This window comes from Papilio polytes, unplaced genomic scaffold, assembly GCF_000836215.1.
Source record: "Papilio polytes unplaced genomic scaffold, Ppol_1.0 DF822289.1, whole genome shotgun sequence".
Taxonomy (NCBI): Eukaryota; Metazoa; Arthropoda; class Insecta; order Lepidoptera; family Papilionidae; genus Papilio; species Papilio polytes.
In genome coordinates, this window is record NW_013526915.1 from 3,486,181 (window position 1) to 3,497,185 (window position 11,005).

At 33.0% G+C, this 11,005-nt stretch overlaps 1 protein-coding gene across 1 annotated transcript in view; it reads left to right on the forward strand.

The window, feature by feature from the left end:
• Nucleotides 1-11,005, forward strand: part of LOC106106316 (neuropeptide FF receptor 2-like) — a gene marked incomplete at its 5' end in the record, with an annotated part of 54,303 nt that overhangs the window by 16,390 nt on the left and 26,908 nt on the right. The window lies entirely within an intron of this gene.

Genomic DNA, 11,005 nt, shown 5'->3' on the forward strand with positions numbered 1-11,005 from the left:
ATATTTGAAATCTTAAACGTAACTTTACAGTATTATGCTGTGTTTTTTGACCCGTTTAAGTTAGATCTTAGCGAGATGTTAAGTGGCCGAAACTAAGTATTAAGTAACCTAGATGTGAGCTGAGCCTCTCAAGAGGGATGCGGTCAGCGGGTCAAGAGGGACAGATACTTTCCCGCCAAAATTTGTTACTAGCCGCCATTGGATAACTGTACTTATGGCAATTATAATCATTATTATACTAATTAGAAAAAAATGAGTTTTTCACTAAAATTGAGTCAAACACAGATTGTAAATAAATCGCATAAGAGAATTGTTAAATTATAAAGTACTTTGCCTGGAGTAAAATAATTTAACATGTAAAACAAAGATGAATTGAGTTTGTTGTAAGGAAATTGGTAAAGAGAGTACTGAGATTTCATTATTTTAATATGTGAAATGTAAGCAATCTTGGGAAAGTAGGTCGACGTCACGCACGTGTGTGTGTGTGTGTGTGTAAGCCGCGCGTGCTCACACATAGACATCTGGAAGAAATCGCTACCACGGATCAATTGTTTTTAAATTGATATGAAAAAATCGATTGATATTATTTTGCCTCATTTCAAAATTTCCATTAGAGTGTGTGCTGTACGGTATTCTATTTTTTTTTAATAATTATCATACATCATTGGTAATGGTTGGACATAATCTACAATGTCACTGAAAATAACATATAACATTTGTGTTTTTTTATCATAGCTTTATGGAAATTCAGGCACTCGCTCTCTGACATCTGCCACTCTTTATTTATTAAATTCGCTCATGAATTTTTAAACGTTTTTACAGGACTACGACAGTCACTGCGTTGCTACGCGAGGCTACGCCGAGCTACGCTCGTAGAATGTAAATTATTTGATGTAGCTAAATATGATAAGTGCTTAAATGTCAAATAGAGGTCATAATAGCATGATAATGCAAGAGGAAAGAATCTAGTCTCTGTTAGTTTTTACACTCTTTGTTTCCTCTTAATAGACCAAGAAGGGCGTAAATGATAATTCTCAAGTAAATTGATATATTAAATTAAATTTGAACATATTCCTTTCTTTTTCGTTTTTTTCCCATTTATTTTCAAGTTAAAGGTGAAGATTTTTAAACTTATTACAGATGGATTTTTGAACTACAAGTTGAACGATCTCCACTTAATTGACAATGAATTTTGTGGTTCTTTTATTCAGATATTAGACTCATAGTTATAAGTTGGTGCATTTTCATTCAATTACAGGCTGCTTAGTTATTTTGATATTTTTAATAATTGATACAAATACAATTCGTGTAGAAGGCGTTGGTTGAAGATAATACATGATAGTGAATTTTAGATTTTAACAGTGACAACATCCATTGAAATTCAATCAGGAATGACTTTGTACCAAGTCTGAAAAATATTATGCGATTACTGCCTTATCTTACATCATCTTTTTCTTATAATAGTTACGTATTCCATGGCAATTTCTAGGAAGAGGATTTGCAACAATAAATCTGTACAGACAATAAATTTGGAACAAAACATAAATCAGTTAAGGATCACCGCGGAGGTCAAGGTTAGCTAACGAGATGGATTGTTCAAGATGTGATGAAGTTTATACTTTATGTACAAAAGTCCTTTACCATTCGATTGTAAGACAATTTTATAACCACACTAGCTGTCGCCCACAACTCCGTCCGCGTGGGATTAAAAAAACAAATGTGAGAAGCCTATGTGTTCTTCCAGTGTATCTTCTACGTCTATGCCAAATTTAATCAAGATCCGTTCAGCCGTTTAGGGTACAAACTCTAACAAACATCCATCCATCCATCCATCTAAGTTTTCGTATTTATGATAATTATAAAGTTATAAGTATTAAGTAAGATATACTTCACTAAATACTACACAATATTAATAGAACCCCTCTAACTATATATTGATATGATCTTGTTTGCTTAGGATAGTTTTGTATGACTTTTATCTTGATTGCTTACTTGTTAGTATCCTATAATTATAATACATTTTCTTACATCTCTATCTATTGGGTTGTTTGCGGTAAACACATCGGATAGTAAATTAATAACATAAAAATAATAAAACAAAAGAAATAACATAATATAAAGGAGACTATTCACTTTGTCGAACAATCTCGAAATGTTAATAGCATCGCCAAACAAAATGGCAACGGCATATAAAACACAGACGTAGATGCCTGATTTACGAGCGCTTTGGACTTTATTTGACAATGCAACGACTTGCCTCTCGATACTCTAAGTATTCCGATATACGATACAAATATTCGATAATCTGAATGATTTAAAAAGGTAAATTAATACTATAAATATAATATATTAAAAGTAACTTTGACGATATATATAAATTAGTAATATAATATTCAAATTAGAAATGAAAATAAAAATTATACAAAAAGCAAACTCTAACCACAAAAGGTATTCGTTAATGAAGATTGGTTTGAGGTCGCGTTGATTTGGACAGAGGTAAATGTCATGTACTACGTTTATTTTGTTAAAGTTGTTTATTTTCGACTTTAAAATGCCTATGATAACTATGTTGACCTTTATCTTCAAACTAAGGTCCCGACCTCTGTCACGTGCAGAGATCACGTTCAGCCTCAAGAACAGGCGACGTCATATTTGATTTTGTAAACACGTGCTTTCTAAATAACTTGTCGAATGCTAAAATGCTCTCAAAATGTATCCTTCAAACTTTGATCGCAGTTTGAAATTGAATAACTTTAGAGATTGTCGTTTGAGGTGTATCTAATAACTAGCTGTTGCGACTTTAGCCTTAAAATTAAAAAAAATAATAAAAAGCAGTGGCTATGTTACTCACTGATAACGTAGTTTTTAATGATGAAATAATTTTTGAAATCGTTATTTCGAATTTGCTGTATACATACAAAACTCTATATCTTTCCTCTTTATATTGTTAGTATAGATTGTACTGGGCCCAGTAAAAATGCAGTCAAATTATGAAAGGATGTTTTAACTTAAATGTGACGTAAACAATGTATGTAAGCTTACACAAGCCTACGCACAAATGTGTTACATAAATAAGTATTAAAAAGCTGTAAGTCACGGTCCCACTAACATTTGGATGGCTCCCAAGTGCCAGAACACTAAATAAATTGCTCGAGAAATTCTCTTCACTGGTTTTACAAAATGCCTCCTACACTTCGAATTACACTTATTAAGGCTGTACAACAACCTTAAAAACCTAAACACAATATAGTTACATTATTTGGTAATATAAAAGTGGAAATAGTAGATTTGAATGTTTGTGTGTACTTAATAAACTTTCTTCTTACTATCTCTTTCACTAAACAGATCGTTCATCTGATAGTAACATCATTATCCACTTGCCATTATCCCTTATGGAGGGTCCGCACAGCATGTGCTGCTTCCATACATCTCTATCAGCCGTCATATCTGAATCCACTCCTTTCTTAAGCATATCCTCTTTCACACAATCCATCCATACTTTCTTCGGTCTTCCTTTTATTATGTTACTGTAAACAAAGTCGATAGTTTTTAGAATTTCATGGTTCGAATTCTCGGGTTTGATTGGAAATTGTTATATTTGATGACAAAGTTGGACAAATATTTGTGTATGACAAATATTTGCTATCGTCTGGCAGTGCTGTGTACACGTGCGTGTCTTTGACGCGCGTTGCATCTTTTAAACATAAATAAAATAGAAATAGTTTTAAGCAACATTTTCTCTAGCTTTACAAATTAACAATGCACTCCTTGAGTAACTATTACATGTGACTGTGGCAAATAGTATTGAGTCGTAAAGTAAAATTACTGTAACTCTACTTAATATTAAATAACTGTTTATTCAAGATGCTTATAGTGCTCAATTGAAATACAGTATATCTTATATGGATTTCAGAGATAAAATGTTTTCGTTTGGGTCCATACAAAGTAAATTTCAATGGAGTCGTGTCGCGGCTCAATAGGGATTTGTTCCGATCTCGGGGGAGCTTGCGTCTGACCTTGCAGATAACGTTTGGATGCCTTTTCGTATTGATTCTAAACTGTATACTATTGTTAAGCTTCTAAAGTGAAATTTATAGTTGTAAAATGTACCAAATACTGACCAGCAGATACTTCTTCCAGTCTAATTTGTGGTATCTATGTAGATAAATGTTTAGGAACTTTGTTAAAGATTACAAAGTTACTTATGTGTGTAATAATCTTATAAATATAACATTTCTCTATTGTTAATTACTATCCAATAATATTAAATAAGTAACAACTGCAAAGAGTTCTCGTAGTCACAATTTTAATTATCGAGATAAGATCAAGCTGGAGTAAAAAATTGTAAACAAACAAAGGTTGCTTCTAACAGCGGTCAGCGCCCGACGCGACACCTACCGCACTTGTCTTTACTTGACGGACACTACTTAATTAATTAACTTAAAGTAATTGCTTATTCTTGCTTTAAAGAAGCAATTTAATTATTATTAAATGGACATCAGAAAAATTAGCGATCCAATCTTAGATTTTTAATAAAAAATTAAAAATGGGAAGTGAAGAGGAAAAGAGGGAAATATGGGATATGTCCGTTGTCTTCTTCTCTGTCAATTAAAGGATACGCATTTATTATTTTTATTAATTGCAGATGACTAAAGCCTGAATACGCTCGTTTATAGAAATATCCTGGTCACCTATTACTACAAAAAAAAACCTTTTTGTTAGAAATAAAATTCATGATATATAGACTACGATTCGGCCGGTCATCGCTATTAAATGCACTGCAAAGCCTTCGAATCCCACATATATCATCTCAAGGTCAGCGTTGGGTCATTTATCTCACCTCGTCTGTGCTGCCCTCTCGCGCCACTGCGGGGAAACGGACATTCAATTGATAAGGATCCTGTTTTACTTTCATATATTTAATGTATGCTCGAGTGATGTCCATTAAATTTGATGATTTTTACTTTTTTACGTTCCAAGATTACCTTCAATCGAAGGTCAGAATTCCATATATATCGACATTAAAAATAAAATTTATTTTCTTTGTAGAAATACAGAGATATATTATCAAGAGTTAATTACATAGAATGAAAATACAAAGAGAATTTTGTAAACCATAACGACTGTATTAAAATAATAGGGTGGTCAGTATTAGATCCAATTTTAGAAATGTGACTCCGTTTTTAAATAGCACAGACTTAAGCAGTCTCAGACATACCTAGCTTTTGAAAAGATCTTTTTAAAGATAAATCCCTTCACAAAATCTTCAGACCCGCATTTCAATTTAAAAGTGAAATTAAAGAATAGATTACAATACTATAATTTCTGTGTACACTATTTTTTTCTTAAAATTCTATGTTAAGAATCCTTTGTCCAGCTTTGCACGGATTAAATTGCTAAATGCTTAAAGTAAATTAGTTATGCTTAAAGATTCTTTCTTTATTTAAAATTTAGGAGATCTCATTAATCTATAATTAAAATTGATAAGTAGGGTTCAATAATATATCTGAATTAGTACACTATTAATAAAACCTATCATAAAAAATACACAACTACTTAAAAGTATAATGAAATATACTACTAATTACGTAAGTAATATTATTAACTGCTATTTCACGGTCGACAAATTCACCCCTGGAAAGAAAACGTATATTATATCTAATTGACTTTAATCTATACTTCTTTGTCAACACACACTTCTTTGTTGCCTAAGATGTCAGCAATTACAGCATATATTTGAATTATTATTTTTTTAATAAAAAGCCTTACACTTACGTCACGCTTTAGGCTATATATTTTCACGCCATTATACTTAGGGGGTAAATATTTTGGATAAAAACCCTCATGTGGGAAAGACACCATAAGTTGCTGCCAACATCGAGAAAACAAGATTGGTTTATCGTGTCATGTCATGTTGACATTTGCTATTGATAATTTGATAAATGTAAACAATAAAAATAATTTTTTTATAATTTCTTGTTGATGAAGCCGCACAGGAACAGCTAGTTGCTAATAAAATGCAGTATTTCACCACTTAGTAGGGGATTGTCCTTCAGTTATATAAAATACTATTTAAATAAAAGTCTTTTAATTTGCTACAGCAAATTCTTCTTCGTAATTGCTCTGTCAAAAATAATCCTGAAGCAGTTAAGCAGAAGGATTAAAATCAAAATTACATTTTTTAAAATAGAAAAAGAAATGTCTCTAGAATGTTTACTTTCTTAATGTAATTACATGAATATTTAATATCTATATCTTCTATACATATAATAAAATTGAAGTGTCCGTTTGTTATACCAACATAATTTAAATAAAAAAATTATATTATTTTAACGACACTACGAATTTTCAACACTTCTTTTCATAACAAAATTAGTAGAGTATTGAATAATATGGATAAGACGTGAGTAAATTCAGACACGACGGTTCATATTGATGCATAACGCAATAATATTTTTTTTATTCTATTTGTGTTTTTATTTAATTTATATAACATCGTCAGTATGTTCGAACTTGTCTTTTTTTCTTTTCCTAAGTATACACGTCTAAACGGAAAATTAAAAAGGCTAAACTATAGAACTAAATGTTATAATTCGTGTAATGTGAACAAAACGTGCAAAATGTTTATTTACCAACATTGGGTAGGTCCATATTGTGATAACGGCTAACAAACCTACAAACTTAAGCGTCTATTTTACGACATTATTTCAAATGAATGAGTAATTGTTTTTCTCAGAAAAGATTAACATAAATATTTTAAAGTAAAAAAGAAATAAATATGTTAATTGTTTTTATTACCATTTAAAAATGAAGTTTCAATTTTTAAAATGAGTTTGCTAATAATTTATAATAAAAAATGATTTTCGTATTTTAAAATGAAGCAACATTTAAGAATAAATTCTTTTTCAATAATGATGGACATGTTTTTAAATAAAATCATTTTTAAATTCCTTGTATTTTTGATGTTGGAATTAATGAAAATTATTTTGAATTTGTTTTAAATTTGTATTAAAAGTAAAAAGAAGAGGTATTTCAAATCAAAATGTAATTTAACGTTTAAAAATTACGATTCCCGTGAGATACATTAATTTAGTCTTTTTGTGATAACTCCATTATTCTGCAACCATTCAACATAACATCTTAGGTATAGATATGAGATAAATTCTAGAGTGACATATAGAGGGACACGGTTCATCTCTGAAAACTGTAAAGTCTCCGAGGGGTACCTACTTAGTTTTTCATAGTTCGTATGATTTTCTTAATACTAAGCGGACGGAGTTGCGACTAATAGCTAGTTTAGTTATAAATAGAAACACTGTAGTTAGGTCTTTACCGTATCCACTTCCGACCACAGCTAAATATGTTAGCAATAAAATAATCGAGTAATAGGAATAAAATTGATTCAAAGATCATCACTTAAGTCGAAATCTGTGTAAGAACATGCCATAAATCAATTCCTCACAAGAGGAAAGCGTCGCGTCACTGCAGACATAATTGATGGGAGGCGGCGCTAACTTATCACCATCACAATGCTAAGCGAATGATCGAGTCATGACGCGTCTCTACGCCTCGCCGACTAACAGATATCTGATATTTATCGCTTTTTGATCATAGCTAACATTCTGATCCGGAACTATATGATTCACTATGAATTGCAATATCAGCTTGTTATTTTTTATTTTGGAGGCAAAGAGGTTATTTAAGGCAATTTTAAAATTAGTAGTTAAATTTAATTTAAATCAGTAACAGCCTTAGAGTAAGGTGCGCTCAAGACGCTGGTATTGCTAGAAACTGCCCTGCTTATAGTTGTTGAAGATAAAATTTCCATCAATTATTTTGGGATAACTTAAAAGAAAATAACCAACGTACAATAAACAGTATCTATGAAACATTCGTCTTATAAAAGGAATCAAATAGCTTATTCCCATGTCAACCTCGAAATAGATTGGGCCTTTCTGATCTGTCATTATTCTCGGCTTATATGCAATCGTGTGTTCGTTTTCGCGGCCTCTCCACTCCAATATCCTGCGCCTGAAGGCCAGGCGTTTAATCTCTTGCAGTGAGTATTTGATGGACGTGGAAGGTTGCATTACTTCCTTTATTCGCTTCGGGGTCGAGCATATTGTGTTTTTCGCGCCATTTATTGACACTTGAGTTGTTCGCGCCAATTTCGTTTTATTAACGCCTACTTTATTACAATACTTTACTTATGTTGCTTTTTATTTTGAATATCTTGTTTCGTACAAGTTGTTTTTGTTCAGAAGCCTAATTAATTTAAAGATTATGTCACTTATCATGATCACTAAATACAAGTAACTTAGACTTGGTCAAATATGTTGAATACGTAGGTATACTCTATCCATTCACACTCTACATTAATATTAAATCTTAACAGCCGTTGGTCCAAAGATTTCGGGTCAGTACATTATGGAAATGACTCGAACATTTGCGGAGTTTATAGGTAATATTTGGTTTTGGCCTAAAAAGGGCGGCTTGGGTAAGTAGGGCGGTATGTCTTGAGCAATGTTTCAGTTCGGCCGATCTATCTAAGCTCGCAGGAATTACTTAGCGGAGCCTGTTTAAAAGATACAGGTCACATCAGCTAAGTTATATTGGTTGGTATAACTTATCTTTATGTTATATCTGACACTATTAAGTAAATGTCGCGGTCGAGTGCCACTTAAACTTTATTACACACTCTTGTATGCGTTCTTATAAAAAGGAAATGTCTCAAAGAAATGCTTCATAAACATACAGGGTGATTCTTAACGGACGGAAAATAATCATAATGTTTATTTGATTATAAAATAAAAACAATAAATATACATAGTTCTGAGTTAATAAATGCATATACACACGTTTTGGGATATTTCAAATTTTGTTTTTCAAAGTTTTATGTATGCAGGGTTAAGTGTTAGCATTAATTTTAGAATAAATACTGACTCTGTGAGCAGGGTTAGAGGCAGGCTGTTGTTTAATTCATTCTTTATCTTGGCCAGGCTCAGGTCGGGCGGGAAACTAAACAACGGTCCGGGGAATTAGGTCAGGACCTGCTATCGGGATGTTTGCCTTTCTTTGAACTTATGTTAACTAACTAGCATAGCGTGTTTGGCCAGCGAAATAAAATTAATACAAAAATAATGAACAAATCTGTTAAGTTGAAGTCAACCTGCAGTGGGGCAGCGTGGTTGCTTATATCCTAGTCATACTAGGGTTGTCTCAGTATTTTAAGAAAAATAATTGATTCTATTTCCACATTTTAAAACCTAGTAAAATGTAAAAATGCAGAGCTAAGAACATAAGTGCTTGACCTAAATAGCCTGAGATTGTTTTAGTGTCCTCAGAATGGCTAAGACAGTTTCTCCGCAGCTGACCGCCTCGTTAGCCGACAGTTAATAAGGCTTTCTGAAAGGTCTGGAAATCGATAGCGGTCTTTCCTTTAGGAAATACTGGACTTTATAACATCTTATAGTTACTATTTTTATTTTGGGGAAAATTAAAACGTTGATGTGAAAATGTAAATGGTTTGTTTATTTTCTAGAATCAAGCAACTGACATTGAAACTTAAAACAAATTGAATTTTCCTTTGGTATGTAATGTCTATCGTCTGACCTTACATCCCTAGCTCATACTACAAATGAGTTTATTCAAAACAATACCCTCGTGGAAAGCTTCGATTCCGTGAGACCTTCAGGCATAAGATATTAAACAGCAATACCCTATAAAAGTGTGAAGACGGTTTGTTTCCGCGGGGGCATCGCTCGCAGGTGAGCGGGCGCGGGGGGCGCGGTTGGCACGCGGGAACTGGGTCAGTCGGATCTAGGGCGCGGGTCGCCGGCCGCAGACTACCAGCAAAGATAGGGTGCGTTTTAATGCACTGTTTGTTTGTGGAATTTTTTAAGTGGATATTACTAGGCTGTGTAACAGTTTCAATGTTTGTAAACGCTTAATGGAGACCAAGATTGTTAAGCTCTAGATGATGTTAATAATAATGATCAATTTAATTCTCTATAAATTACTATCCAGCCTTATTAAACATTGTATAAAATAATTATTCCTTATATTCAGGAAATATTATTACAATACTCAAATATTTAATTTGTCACAGCAATGTTGTTTTAAAGAGCATTTCACATTCAAGTTATGGTCGGAATTATGTATTCATCCCCATTAAAAGCTTCCCTTAAAACATCAGGCGGCCAAGGTCACCGCTGGCTCCACCCTACTCGCTGCGCCGCGACAAGCATTATGAGATTCTTTCTTCCTTTTCCCTAATACGCTCTGTAAAATTTAAAAGTGCTTCATATGAAAGGGTTCTTGAAAAATTTTAAATCTTTTCTTTGCTATATTGTGGTAAACATTTTCACTTTCTTCTAAAAGTTATAAAGTTAGGTGAAACTTGTAAAATATTTCTTAAGACTTGGAGAAAAAAGCGGGCAGTCCTGAGGAATAAACAGGGTCACAGCCGGTTAATCCCTTCTCCCTAAAAGGTAAAAAGTGTGTGCCATAAAAATCTCGCACAGGGCGCTAACAGTGCGGAATTAATGACTGATTGTTGTTTTTAACAAGTCGTATAGCATGTCGATAGCTGTTGACCCGGGTTTGAACTCGTACAATCGTATTCGAATCATCAAATCGATCGCCTGTGCCGCGGTACCCTGTGCCCTGTGCCCTGTGCCCGGTGCTTCTCGTACGTCCCAATTACATAATTTATGCTAACCTTTTCGTTGTATGCAGCGCCCTGCGACTTGGTACGGTACCAAGAAACGAGTGCTTTTGTTTTTATGATTTGAAAAACCACACGCATGCATCCGAAATCAGACATTTAAAGTATACTAAAAAAAGATTATTGTATGAAATTTAATTTCTTTTGATATTCGTCTTGTAACATAACCACGAGTCTCGATCTGGCATAGTCAGTATAGGTTGAGTTGTACCCAAATAATACGAAACTTTGTTATAAGCAAATCTTGTACTTCAAATCGATATCTTGCATGCATCCGTT